Source organism: Lithobates pipiens, unplaced genomic scaffold, assembly GCF_037356315.1.
Source record: "Lithobates pipiens isolate NorthernLeopardFrog02 unplaced genomic scaffold, aLitPip1_a1.2 Scaffold_13, whole genome shotgun sequence".
Lineage (NCBI taxonomy): Eukaryota > Metazoa > Chordata > Amphibia > Anura > Ranidae > Lithobates > Lithobates pipiens.
In genome coordinates, this window is record NW_027507718.1 from 306,687,557 (window position 1) to 306,700,065 (window position 12,509).

The following is a 12,509-nucleotide window of genomic DNA, read 5'->3' on the forward strand; positions in this document are numbered from 1 at the left end:
AATCAGTGCCCATCAGGGATGCCAGTCAGTGCTGCTTTTCAGTGCCCATTGGTGCCTGTTCATCAGTGCCTGCCCATCATTGACCATCAGTGCCACCTATCCGTGCCTCCTATCATTGCCCATAAGTGCCACCTATCAGTGCCACCTATCAGTACAGTGTTGTACGACCGTGCAATTGTCGTTTAAAGTGTGACAGCACTGAAAGCTGAAAATTTGTCGGGGCAGGAAAGGGGTAAAAGTACCCTGTATTAAAGTGGTTAAACAATCAAAATATGACATGGTTCAAACACAAATAAAGGCAGATTTAACCTGGAGAAAATACATTATTTAGTTTGATTTTAGGGAAGAATTAAACAAAAATGCTATGAAGACAAAGAAGCTATCTGCACTTCTCTCAGTTATATAAGGAAAAAAACTGCACTGTTTCAAAACTACCACTAATGTTGCAACTCAAAGTGAAATACCCACAAACATAATAGATAAATGTAGCGCTGATATCCTTGTCTTCTGATGTGTATTAGCATTATAATGAAAGTCTATGGATGGTTCTATAGCTTAGTGCTTGACACCATCTAGCGGTCAAATACTGAATGTGAACTTAAATAATATTTGGCTTTCAAGCATTGAAATATTTACAGGAAGTGACTGTTATTTACAATGGAGAGTTGACCCCTTTACTCAGAATGCTGAGTGACCTATCGATGGACACCCCCTCTTGCATTGCATGCTGGGTAGGAGATAAAAGGACCCTGAGCGGCCATTTTAGCTCTCTGGAGAACACATGGCCTACCTGTGAGGACTTGTGGAGAGGCCTCCCGGAGGAAGTGACCTATTGCCTGTACGGAGCGCAACCCTGCTCGGTTGTGTGAGTGACCTGAAGTGCCAGCGACTCAGAGGTCGGATTGAGAGTATCCAGAGACACTCGTTTGAGCATCGGAAGACCAGGTCCACCTGTCGGAACGGGACGGAGTGACGGAGCCGGCTGACGCACAAGCAAGCAGCAACTACCGGGCCAAAGTTACCATACCAAGATTCCGATCCAGTTGGTGAGCGGGTTGCTACCCACCGTTTTCTAAACCATTGCACCTAGTCAGACTTGTGTGCAGGCCTCGTTGCGATACCTGGTCCCCCGGAGAAGGAGTATAGCAACTGACACTAGGCAGGCATAAGGCCTACTTACTATCACACTTCAAGCACTGTATTATATTTGTGGAAGCAATTCTAGGATCATCCTTAATTCAATTTTAACTGCTTTAACCTTGGATTACAAATTTATATGACGTTACCCTTGCTAGCAAAGAACCGAAGATAAAGGCTGAGTACTTTAAGTGAGATCGCACGCATAGCTGAAAAGTAGGGGGAGCTCCCATATATATACATATATTCATTGTTTGAAACTGTTTTACCAAAGTTCATTGTCCTGTCAATCTATGTTGGATGACAGTACAATTGTAGTAATCACCCATTTGCATATATATATATATATATATATATATATATATATATATATATATATATATATATATATATATATATATATATATATATATATATATATGTATATGTATATATATGTATATGTATATGTATATATATATATATATGTATATGTATATATATATATATATATATATATAGTAAAATATACTTTGGTTAAGTAAGCTTACCAGCTGCACACGCTTTTGAGCTTATGGCTAACACCCAGCCAGGGCCTTTAAACCTCCAAAAGCCTCCGCTGGACAATCAGACCAAATACTGTTAGGGACTGTTGGTTATATCTGCAGTCAGCAGCCCAACATTCAAATCCACACTCGATGTAGCTGATCCCAGTAATCTGCTGGCTGCCCCAGGGCCTCACTGTGTCTCCTGTGTCCTCCAGCTCGGTGCTCTCCTCCTCCTCCTGTCCACTCTTTTGCTCGTTCACCCTCGATCTGCTCGTGACACCAGATGGCTGATGCGCGTACCCTCCATCTATGTGTGAGCCTCACCAGTACCTGATGTTTTAATGATGTTTGCTCAAATCGAATGCCACGGATGGTGCCATGCCAAAACCAGATACAGAGATGCGAAGCCATCAGTACTCCAAATAAATACATTACTCATGTTTGTTGTGAAGAGAGTGTCACATAGGGCATAAGAAACCAACATTTGCAAAGTCTCTTCCTCAAGGCAAGTAAAAATATAAAGGCATAAATTCATGGTAAAAACATAACCGGTCAGTAGTTTTCCTCCATTTTCGTTATAGTGCTAGCTAGTTGGCCTACACCAAAAAGTGAAGATTTCTATATAATAAGTAAGAGAACTGTAGCTAGCCAATATCTGGAAGAATCAACACTTTATCTTGACTTCTCCATAAATAGAAGTAGAACATTCCTTGATATGTGACTATACCTAGGCATTACTGTAACTGTAGTGTCATATTTGATAACTGCTGTGTAGGATCATCTAAGTGAAAACTGCCTCTAATGACTGCTATTTTCATAAATCAAAGAAAGGGGGAAAACACTGCGCTCCGTATATAAGTGACAAAAAATTGTGATATAACACAAAACAGCAACTAACATACAAACAAACTAAGTCAAAATAACGAACGATAACAAACAATGTAGCGCTATAATGTCAAAAAATGTAAAAACTAGACATAAATCACCAAATGATCTGGTAGTGAAATCAAACTTAAAAGGTCAGCACACATATCACATGTTGTGCTGTCTAGTAAGGAATACAGAAAATGTGCTTCAGTGAACTAACAATATGAGCATAAAAAAGTCCAGCTATGACAAAATAATGTGAAACGTGAGTCCAGATATTCCGTTGGTATGAACTATGTATAGCCTTCCGTTCACAGCCAGAAAATATTAAAGAAAACGGTGGATACCCTTACCGGAAATGGTGGACACAAACTACTGTATAGTAAATGTGTCATGCAGGCTTATGTGCGTCACACACCATTCGTATACATCAGGTCATGGATCACCATCCGGATAGTCGCTGCCCACTTCAGGATCGGTACACCTCAGATCTCCAGGGTTTTCAACTCTCTCTCAAAGGTTCCGGTCAGCTAGGAGCTCAGAGCGGGTTCACCATAAAAAAAGTAAGGACACAATGCCTCTCATAGTGAAATTCCACCATTAAAGGTTTTATTTGAAAAAAATTCCAAATGACATATAAAAAATGACATAAAAAATATCCAAAAAGAATCACGTGATCCAATAAAAATGAACGATAAAAAGAGCAATATGGGGAGCAGGAAATGCTTTTTATCTTTCATTTTTATTGGATCACGTGATTCTTTTTGGATATTTTTTATGTCATTTTTTATATGTCATTTGGAATTTTTTTCAAATAAAACCTTTAATGGTGGAATTTCACTATGAGAGGCATTGTGTCCTTACTTTTTTTATGGTGAACCCGCTCTGAGCTCCTAGCTGACCGGAACCTTCGAGAGAGAGTTGAAAACCCTGGAGATCTGAGGTGTACCGATCCTGAAGTGGGCAGCGACTATCCGGATGGTGATCCATGACCTGATGTATATGAATGGTGTGTGACGCACATAAGCCTGCATGACACATTTACTATACAGTAGTTTGTGTCCACCATTTCCGGTAAGGGTATCCACCGTTTTCTTTAATATTTTCTGGCTGTGAACGGAAGGCTATACATAGTTCATACCAACGGAATATCTGGACTCACGTTTCACATTATTTTGTCATAGCTGGACTTTTTTATGCTCATATTGTTAGTTCACTGAAGCACATTTTCTGTATTCCTTACTAGACTGCACAACATGTGATATGTGTGCTGACCTTTTAAGTTTGATTTCACTACCAGATCATTTGGGGATTTATGTCTAGTTTTGACATTTTTTGACATTATAGCGCTACATTGTTTGTTATCGTTTGCTATTTTCATAAGATTTGTAGTGAGAGTTAGCTGCTTAGTTATGTTTTGTTCTTTTAAGTACTTATTCTTGCGGAGTCATGGCTACCGAGCTACGGCATGGATGCCTGAGCGGATAGCTCCGTACTAAGATCGGGAATCACGACAAGTGGAGGTTTTCGGACACAGCTCTTTTGGTCCCAGAGTGCACCACAAGTACCTCTCAGTCCCGACAATGGTCTGCAAGCGGAAGGGTTCGACACAGCTCTAGAAACTACCGCAGTTTTTCCCGAGAGCCGAATGCGGCCTAAGCCAAGATGGCACTGGCGGCACATCTCCAACTACGCCTAGCAGTTCAGGCTCAGCGACACCTATCCCTGGATCTCAGAGCCGCTCACAGCACCAATCACCAGAGGCATCGACACCGCTGTCGGGCAGCCCAGCGAAATCCCGACCTCGGATGGCAGTGGATCTCGGTGGAGACAAGGTGAGCTCAGCAATGGAGGCATTAGATGATACCAGAGAGCTTGCGGACACAATTAACTCTTTCCCCACTAGAAATCAGCCGCTCTCTGACACCAAGCTAAAGGACATGTTAGTCTCCCTCCGTAGCTCATTACATGCTGACATGATGCAGTGCATGAGGGGGATTAAGACAGAGATGAATGAGCTAGGAGGACGGGTAGACCATGTGGAACACAAAATGGGAGAATTCGCCTCCACTTTCAACTCCCTGGTTGACGCTCATAATGACCAAATGGATGAAGTGACATGGTTGAGAGCCAAGGTCGCAGACCTTGAAGACAGGTCCAGGAGAAATAATATAAAACGTTGGGGCATTCCTGAGTCTGTACCACCGGGGCAATTACAACAATACGCACAAGATCTCATAGGAGTCTTTTTACCAGACCTGTCAGACGCCAAGCTGTTAATTGATAGGATCCACAGGCAAACAAAACCAGCACATCTCTTGGATAACATCCCTAGAGACGTTCTGATGAGAGTGCATTTCTTTCACATTAAAGAACGTTTTATGTCTGCGTTCCGCAACAACAAGCACCCTCCGGAGAAATATGCCTCTATTCAACTATTTCCAGATCTTTCGCAATTTACAATGCAGAGGCGTAAAGCTCTCCTACCCATTACCAAGGCCCCGCGCAACCATGCAATTATTTATCATTGGGGATACCCATCTAAGCTGACAATCACAAAGGATGACAAAACCTTAGTGGTCAACAACCTTGAGGAGGGGCTTGCCTTACTCAGATCATGGGACATTCTCCCGGCATGTACAAATGACATATTGTTTCACTTAATGTGCACGGTTCACCCAGCTAAGAGATCTTCCCTTTGGAAAGAAGCCTAAAAATTACATGCGGATATCCTATGTGTGCAGGAGTCTCATTTCTCCAGTTCAGAACTGTTACTCCTCAAATGTAAAAAACTTTCCTCAAGCATCATTGATGGTATGCAGACATCTCTGCAAAACAAGATCTCCAAATACCAAGTTGACGGAGATCCTCATCCCCATTGATATAATTTCTGAAGCCATCCCGGGTATCATTATTAGAGATTGGTCTACTAAGGGTATTACCTTGGTAGCAGACTTATTTCAGGGTCACCACATTAAATATTTTGCAACACTCAAAATATAGAATATAGAGAGAATATAATCTCTCACCTAGGGATGAATATAAATATTGGCAAATCTCTCATCCTCTAAAGTCTGTGGTTTCACCACGCTTACCGTATATACTCGAGTATAGGCCGACCCGAATATAAGCCGAGGCCCCCAATTTACCCCCAAAAAGCTGGAAAACTTATTGACTCGTGTATAAGCCGAGGGTGAGACATGGCTGTCCATCCCTGTGTGTCCGTCCATCCCTGTGTGTGTGTCCGTCCATCCATCCCTGTGTGTGTGTCCATCCATCCATCCATCCATCCATCCCTGTGTGTCCGTCCATCCATCCCTGTGTGTGTATCCATCCATCCCTGTGTGTGTGTGTGTGTGTGTGTGTGTGTGTGTATTCATCCATCCATCCATCCCTGTGTGTGTGTGTGTGTATCCATCCATCCATCCATCCATCCCTGTGTGTGTGTGTGTGTGTGTGTGTGTGTGTGTGTGTGTCCGTGCAGCCTTGTGTGTGTGTCCAGCCTACCTGTGTCCCAAGCCTCCGTCCCGAGCCGCCGTCGTCCCGAGCCTCCTCTGTCCCGTGCCTCCTCTGTCCCGTGCCTTCCGGTGTCCCGTGCCTTCCGGTGTCCCGTGCCTCCTCCGTCCCGTGCCTCCTCCGTCCCGTGTCGTGCCGATGGATCGCCGCTCTTCTCGGCGGCCATTCTACGATTCAAAAGCTGCGCCTCCGTCCTCCGCCTGTGATAGGCGGAACACTCAATTTCCCAGCAGCCTGTGTTCCGCCTATCACGGACATCCTCTCATACTCGTCCGTAGTATGAGAATGAACGGATGTCCGTGATAGGCGGAACACTGACTGCTGGGAAATTCAGTGTTCCGCCTATCACAGGCGGAGGCGGAGAAGGAGGCGCGGCTTTTGAATTTTAATGTCCGCCGTCTGTCTGCTCGATACGCTGATCGAGCAGTCAGACAGCGGTGACTCGAGTATAAGCCGAGGGGGCACTTTCAGCCTCAAAAAAGAGGCTGAAAATCTCGGCTTATACTCGAGTATATACGGTATATCTGCAGGATACAGTGTGGAAATTTTACTCAACCACGTATCAATAAAGGGTAACCCCCTCTTCTACACCCTTCTCCAGCACAAAAATGTTTTTACTAAGCTAAAACCCTTCCAAAAATGGGAGGAGGATATAGGGGAAGTGTTTACTCAACAACAATGGAAAGCAGCTTTCAATACGATATATATGGCTTCCATATGTACTAATCACTGGAAACTTTCCCAGAAAATTACATTGAGTTGGTATCTTACACCATATAAACTAAATTCTCACATTCTAATTCTAATTTGTGCTGGAGGGGATTTGGAAAGGTGGGAAACATTAAACATATTTTCTGGTCCTGCAAACAACTGATCAGCTTCTGGCATGATATCTTTCGACTGATATCCTCCATCACAGGTATCCTTACTAAACCAAACCCGGGGCTGGCTATTTTAAATCTAAACATTGAAGCTTGTCCCCGTATCCTACTGGATGGTTGTCACACATATTCTCCTAGCTGCCAGAACTCTTATAACCCAAAAATGGAAGACCAATGTAGTTCTGAACGTATCTGAAGCCAGCAAGATCATACAAACCCACCGTGACTATGAATCTATACTAGCCAGTAGATTTGGCTCAGAGAGAAGGTGTGACAGTAGGTGGAAGATCTGGAGGGACTGCTTTATTAATTCCTGTAACTGATAAGCTAATATAATAGAGCCCAAGGGCTCTAGGACACAGCACTCCATTACTAGCTATAATTCTCTGGCTCCAAATCTGGTTCTAACTCTGGTCCTAACTCTGGTTCTAACAATCTAAATTCCCTTTCTAATTCTATTCTAATTATCTTCTTACCCTGTTCTACCTTATTCTAACTACACTAGTTCAATTAGACTTTGTATTACCTTAACACTAATTTTTTTCATTCTTCTTGTGATGGTATGACTACATTTAAGATGATTTATCTTATTCCTTAAAATAGGGGCTGAAATTGGCCTACATAAGAATGTGTAAGAATGCTCTTTGATTCCTTTATGTAACGTTGCTTGTACATCTAGTAGCTTCTAATTGTTATGTAAGGCTAATGCAGCGTACACACTATCAGACTATCCAGCGGACGTAGTCTGGTGGACAACCGCCGGAAAGTCCGCCAAATTTCCGAACGAGCATACCTGCCCACACACTGGACTTTTCCGGCGGACTAGGTCCGGTGGACTAGGTCCGCCGGACCTAGTCCTAGTCTGGCGGAAAAGTTTGTCTGTTTGTCTGTAAACTGTCTCTTTTTTTGTTTAAAAAGTTCAATAAAAACCATTATGCAAAAAAAGAACTTATTATTGCTTCTGCTTCATTCATCCTGTGGATCTGTGCTCCACATTCCCTACTGTTTCTTTAATTTACTCCACTAGTCAACAGATTAACAGTCATTATTCAGGGCAAGTCTGTCATGGGAAGCAAGTGTTTACTCCAACACCAAGATGTCCCACATAAAGTTGATTTACTAAAGACAAATGGGCTGTTCCCTTTGCAAGAGAAGTTGTACTTTGCATAGGATTTTTTTCCAGAACTTAGTAAATGAGGTTAAGCTCTGCTGACTCCCACCATCCAATTATGTGTAAAAATGCTGTTGCTTTCATTTTCCTTACAAGTGATTGAGTGTTCTTCATGAATCACCGTAGATAGCTGTGGGGCCGCTTTGCTTTTGTTCAGCCGTTTGTTATTTAATGCAGATAGCCATCTGTTTTGTCCGGGAGTGAGATTTCCCTCCAATGCACCGCTTATCAGTGTCTGCAGTATGGCACTCTAATGGCCGTGAGCCCTCACAGGTCATCACGAGGAGGTCTCCAAACGGTTTCTGATGCAGAGGCTGGAGCGCAAAGCTACGGTGGCCGAGTTGACGCAATAGAAAATGCAGAAGTAGATCACCGCTTGGTCCCAGTGTATTCAATAGTAAGGGCATGTCTTATATTCCTGGACTAGCAGCCAAGAGGGAGTTCGGGGGTGAGTTGATGTCGGCTACATCAACGGGTTTCATGCACTAAGACCATGCACTTCGTCTGGACGTTGTATGTAGGTAACCATCAGCTATTTATGTGAAACATTGTCCAATAATTACTTGCTTGGGTGATTACTACTACAGACTGCCATCTTGTGGAGACACTTAAAACTACAGTTTCAGTGAAAGTACACAGATACATTACCAATTAGAAGGGAACAGTAAAAATACCCCATGCAAAAAGTTACCGGAGCTAATAAATGGTCAACTATTTAAACTCTGGCAATCTTTAGTTACTTGTATGGTTAAGAAACTATTAAGTTAAATTGTATTCCCAGCAGGAGAGTAAAGAACATCGGGCGATGTGATAACAAAGCCTTTGGTTCAGAGACCATGTCATGAGGTCATTAAAGTAGAAAGAGGATACAATTTATCCAAGAATTGTTCTTCAAGTGTCCAATAGCACAACTGTCATGGACATTCAGAAATAGGTATGGCTTTGCTAGGGCTCAAGGAAGATCTTCTTTACAGAGGAGAACTGTGTCAAAGTCTCCTCTCTGCTCACTAAGATCAAGGGAATAGAAGCCCTTCACTTTGAAGCCTAGTGTTTTCCCCTGGTGATATTGCGTAAAATGCTAGGCAACTGGGGTGTCTTCCTTAAGTCTAATACTTTTCATATGCTCATTAAATATAACCCTTAGCTGTCGTTTGGTTTTTCCTATGTACAATTGTTTGCAGGGACATTCCAAGGCATAGAGGGCCCTGGTTGTAGCACAATTAATAAATTACTTAATTTCATATTGGTGCAAAGTCCCTAAATACCTTGGAACGATCAACATGCTTACAGGTGTTGCAGTGGCCACACTGAAACATGCCCTTGATTTTGGGCATGTCTGTGAGCCAATTTCTGCTTTGTGGGCATTCGAATTCAGATTGGACGAGTGCATTCCTGACCCGTTTTCCCACCATCAAGGGTCTGTCACAGACAAGCAGTCAATGCGAGTCAAGATGTGCCAGTGACTTGAAGGTATGGAGTTGACTTGATGCCAATGTGTACCAAATGGGATAATTAATCTCACCGGTGCCTCAATTTGTACTTGATTTTTTTACTGAGGCTGAAGTAGGTCAATTCTCGACCTCTTTCCGGCAATTTTCTTAGCCCTTCTGACTACATGGTGGGGGTATCCCCTTTCTGAACCACTGATATAGATGTTCAGATTTGCATCTGTAGTCTTCCCCGATGGAATAGTTCCTCCAGAGGAATGATCCCACTGGGATTCCCCACATTAGGGATCTGGGATGGTGACTATCCTCCTCAAGTATGGTGTCGGCCTCTGTTGCTTTTCTGAAGGTCCTAGTGGTTAGGCGTTTTGGAGCCTGATGGACAGTTCAAGGTACAATATCTCATGTGGATCGGCCACAAACGTCAGATGTATATTACGAGTATTAGTGGCTAACTCATCCATAAAGACCATCAATTCCGATTTAGATTCTGTCCAGGCTACCTGTACATTGTCAATGTACCTAAGCCAGGTCATAGCATGGCCAAGGTACATTGATGAGGTATAAACGACCTCCTCCTCCCACCATCCCAAATGGAGGCAGGCATAAGCAGGTGCCCAAGGCGCTCCCATAAATGTGCCTGGTATTTTTTGAAAATTGCACACATTGGAAGAATTGGAAAAAAATGTTCTTTAGTGCCTTGTTTTGGGCTTCCATTTCTGGGAATTGTTGTTCAAGGAAATTATAGACTGCAGAGATGCCCCATTTGTGTGGGATTGACGTTTATAACGTCTCTACGTCTATACCAACAAGAAGGGAGTCCTCCGGGAAGGTCAGGTCGGCAATCTTGTTAATTACATCCCCTGTAGGAGGGTAGTATTGGTACCAGATCTTTAATAAAGGAATCTATGTACTTATCCACCCTCTGCAGGGGGCCTCTTATAGCCGATACAATTGGCCTACCCTGGAACTAGGATCTTGGGAACGGAGACTGTGGGGGGTTTCCTGAGTCTGGCGTCATTTAATGATAATATTGTCAATTTTCTACAGTGATATTATTTTATATAATATAATATAACTCGGTACATTCTAGGAGTGTGGTTCACTTGATACAGCCATCTGGCCATTCTCGTTGAGCCGTTTTGATTATTTAGGTTATATCAATAAAGTCTTTCATATTTTTGATAAAATAAACCGTGGTTGACCCTCCTCTTTTTTGCATTTCCGGTGACATCTCTTTGTCCCAATCCCTTATTTTTATACAGTTTATTGTTAGTACTTGAGGAGGTATCCCGTCTGAATATAGTACGAATCGTTGATAGCTTGAAAATAAACATTGCTGTTGTGATTGGATTCAGTCATTTTTAATGAGCTCTAATCCCCATAAAAAGGAGGAATGGTTCTTGTTAATATGGTATTTTGAGACTGAGGGACAAGAGAAACATTTGAAATATAAAATATTATTTGGTTTCATATAAAAAGAAACAATCTTTAAAAATTATATTATTAATGCCATTGGTACCACATCACCTGCTAACTATTTGCCTGGCAGTAACCTAAAGTATTTTGTATTATGTTCCTGCAAGCATTAACAGATCATGCACTTTAGATTTTAAGACTCTTCATATTGCAGACTTCCATCCAGTAAGCCTTAATACGATAAACAAATAGGATGTCAGCAAAACTCTATTCCAGAGCTAAAATGAAACATATGGAAATGTGGCACTGGCTGAAAACCACAAAAGATAAGTCACAGAAAAACAGCTAATAAGGTATGTCTTAAATCCTATAATACATAAAAATACTGAGCGAGCCTCTTCGGATTTGCAGTGATTTCTTGGTTCATAATTTCCAAATCAAACTCTGTACATTTCATCCTATGCATTAAAGGTAGAAATAAAAAAGTGTCTGGTTTCCTACAAAGCAAGCTTCTGTGAATTAGGTTTTGAGATACAACTATTATTATCTCAAAAATGATGTAGTAAAAAGCATAAAACAAGGACTAACTGTTAAAACAGAAACAATGTGGAAACTGACACATGCAAATCTGGGTACATATAAAAATATGAATGACTATTATTAAACATTCTGTTTTGCATGTAGTAAGTAAAAAAAGAACTTGACTTAATCTATAGCTAAACAGCCAACATGTATAATAAAAAACTGTATTAAAATTTGATAAAAAAACATAAATCACTGATAGTGCATTTCTACTTTTGTAGTCAAATTGGGATGACCTACTTTATTTTTATTACATATTCTCCATCACACAACATACAACATAAGTTTAAAGTGGAAGTAAACCCATCGATTTAAACAGTTAAAAAAAAGGCATGCCAGGAGTGCTAACATATTGGCTGTGCTCTCAGCCAAACTATCAAACCATCCAATGGCTGGTGTCATAACGAATAACATGTGCAGCACCATAGCAGTTGAAGATTAAACAGAGGCAAAGATGGCAGCATCCTTGGCTTTAAATAAAATGATGCTTACATTTCACTTGCTCTTTTATGAAAGATCCAAAATGGAGGAGGCTGGGAAGTTAGTGTTTACCATAATTAACCCTGTCTATACCGTTCTGGCAAATCTCATTATCAGTTGTAAACTAGATTGGAAGACTGTCTGTCCTAAAAAATGGTAAAGATCCAGAAGCTCTTTGGGAAGTTGTTTGTCGCTGTTCTCCTGTGCACCTGTAATCTTCAGATCCTGTGCAAGCCCCTACTCAGCTATTGTGTACTTTTTGCAGTTGACTTTTCTTTGTTGTTTTTCTTCATTTTTTATTTTTTGATTACAGCACTGCACCTGGAACCATTTCTGTCTCTCTGAAGAGCTTGAAGGTTGTCCCCTGGGTGCCTATACCTCATTGTCTACAAAGCACAAGATTGGACGTTTTTGTTGCTCTTCCATGGAAGCTAATGTAATTACATTTCTGTCCTGAAATCTATGAGGTATAAATGATTCCCTA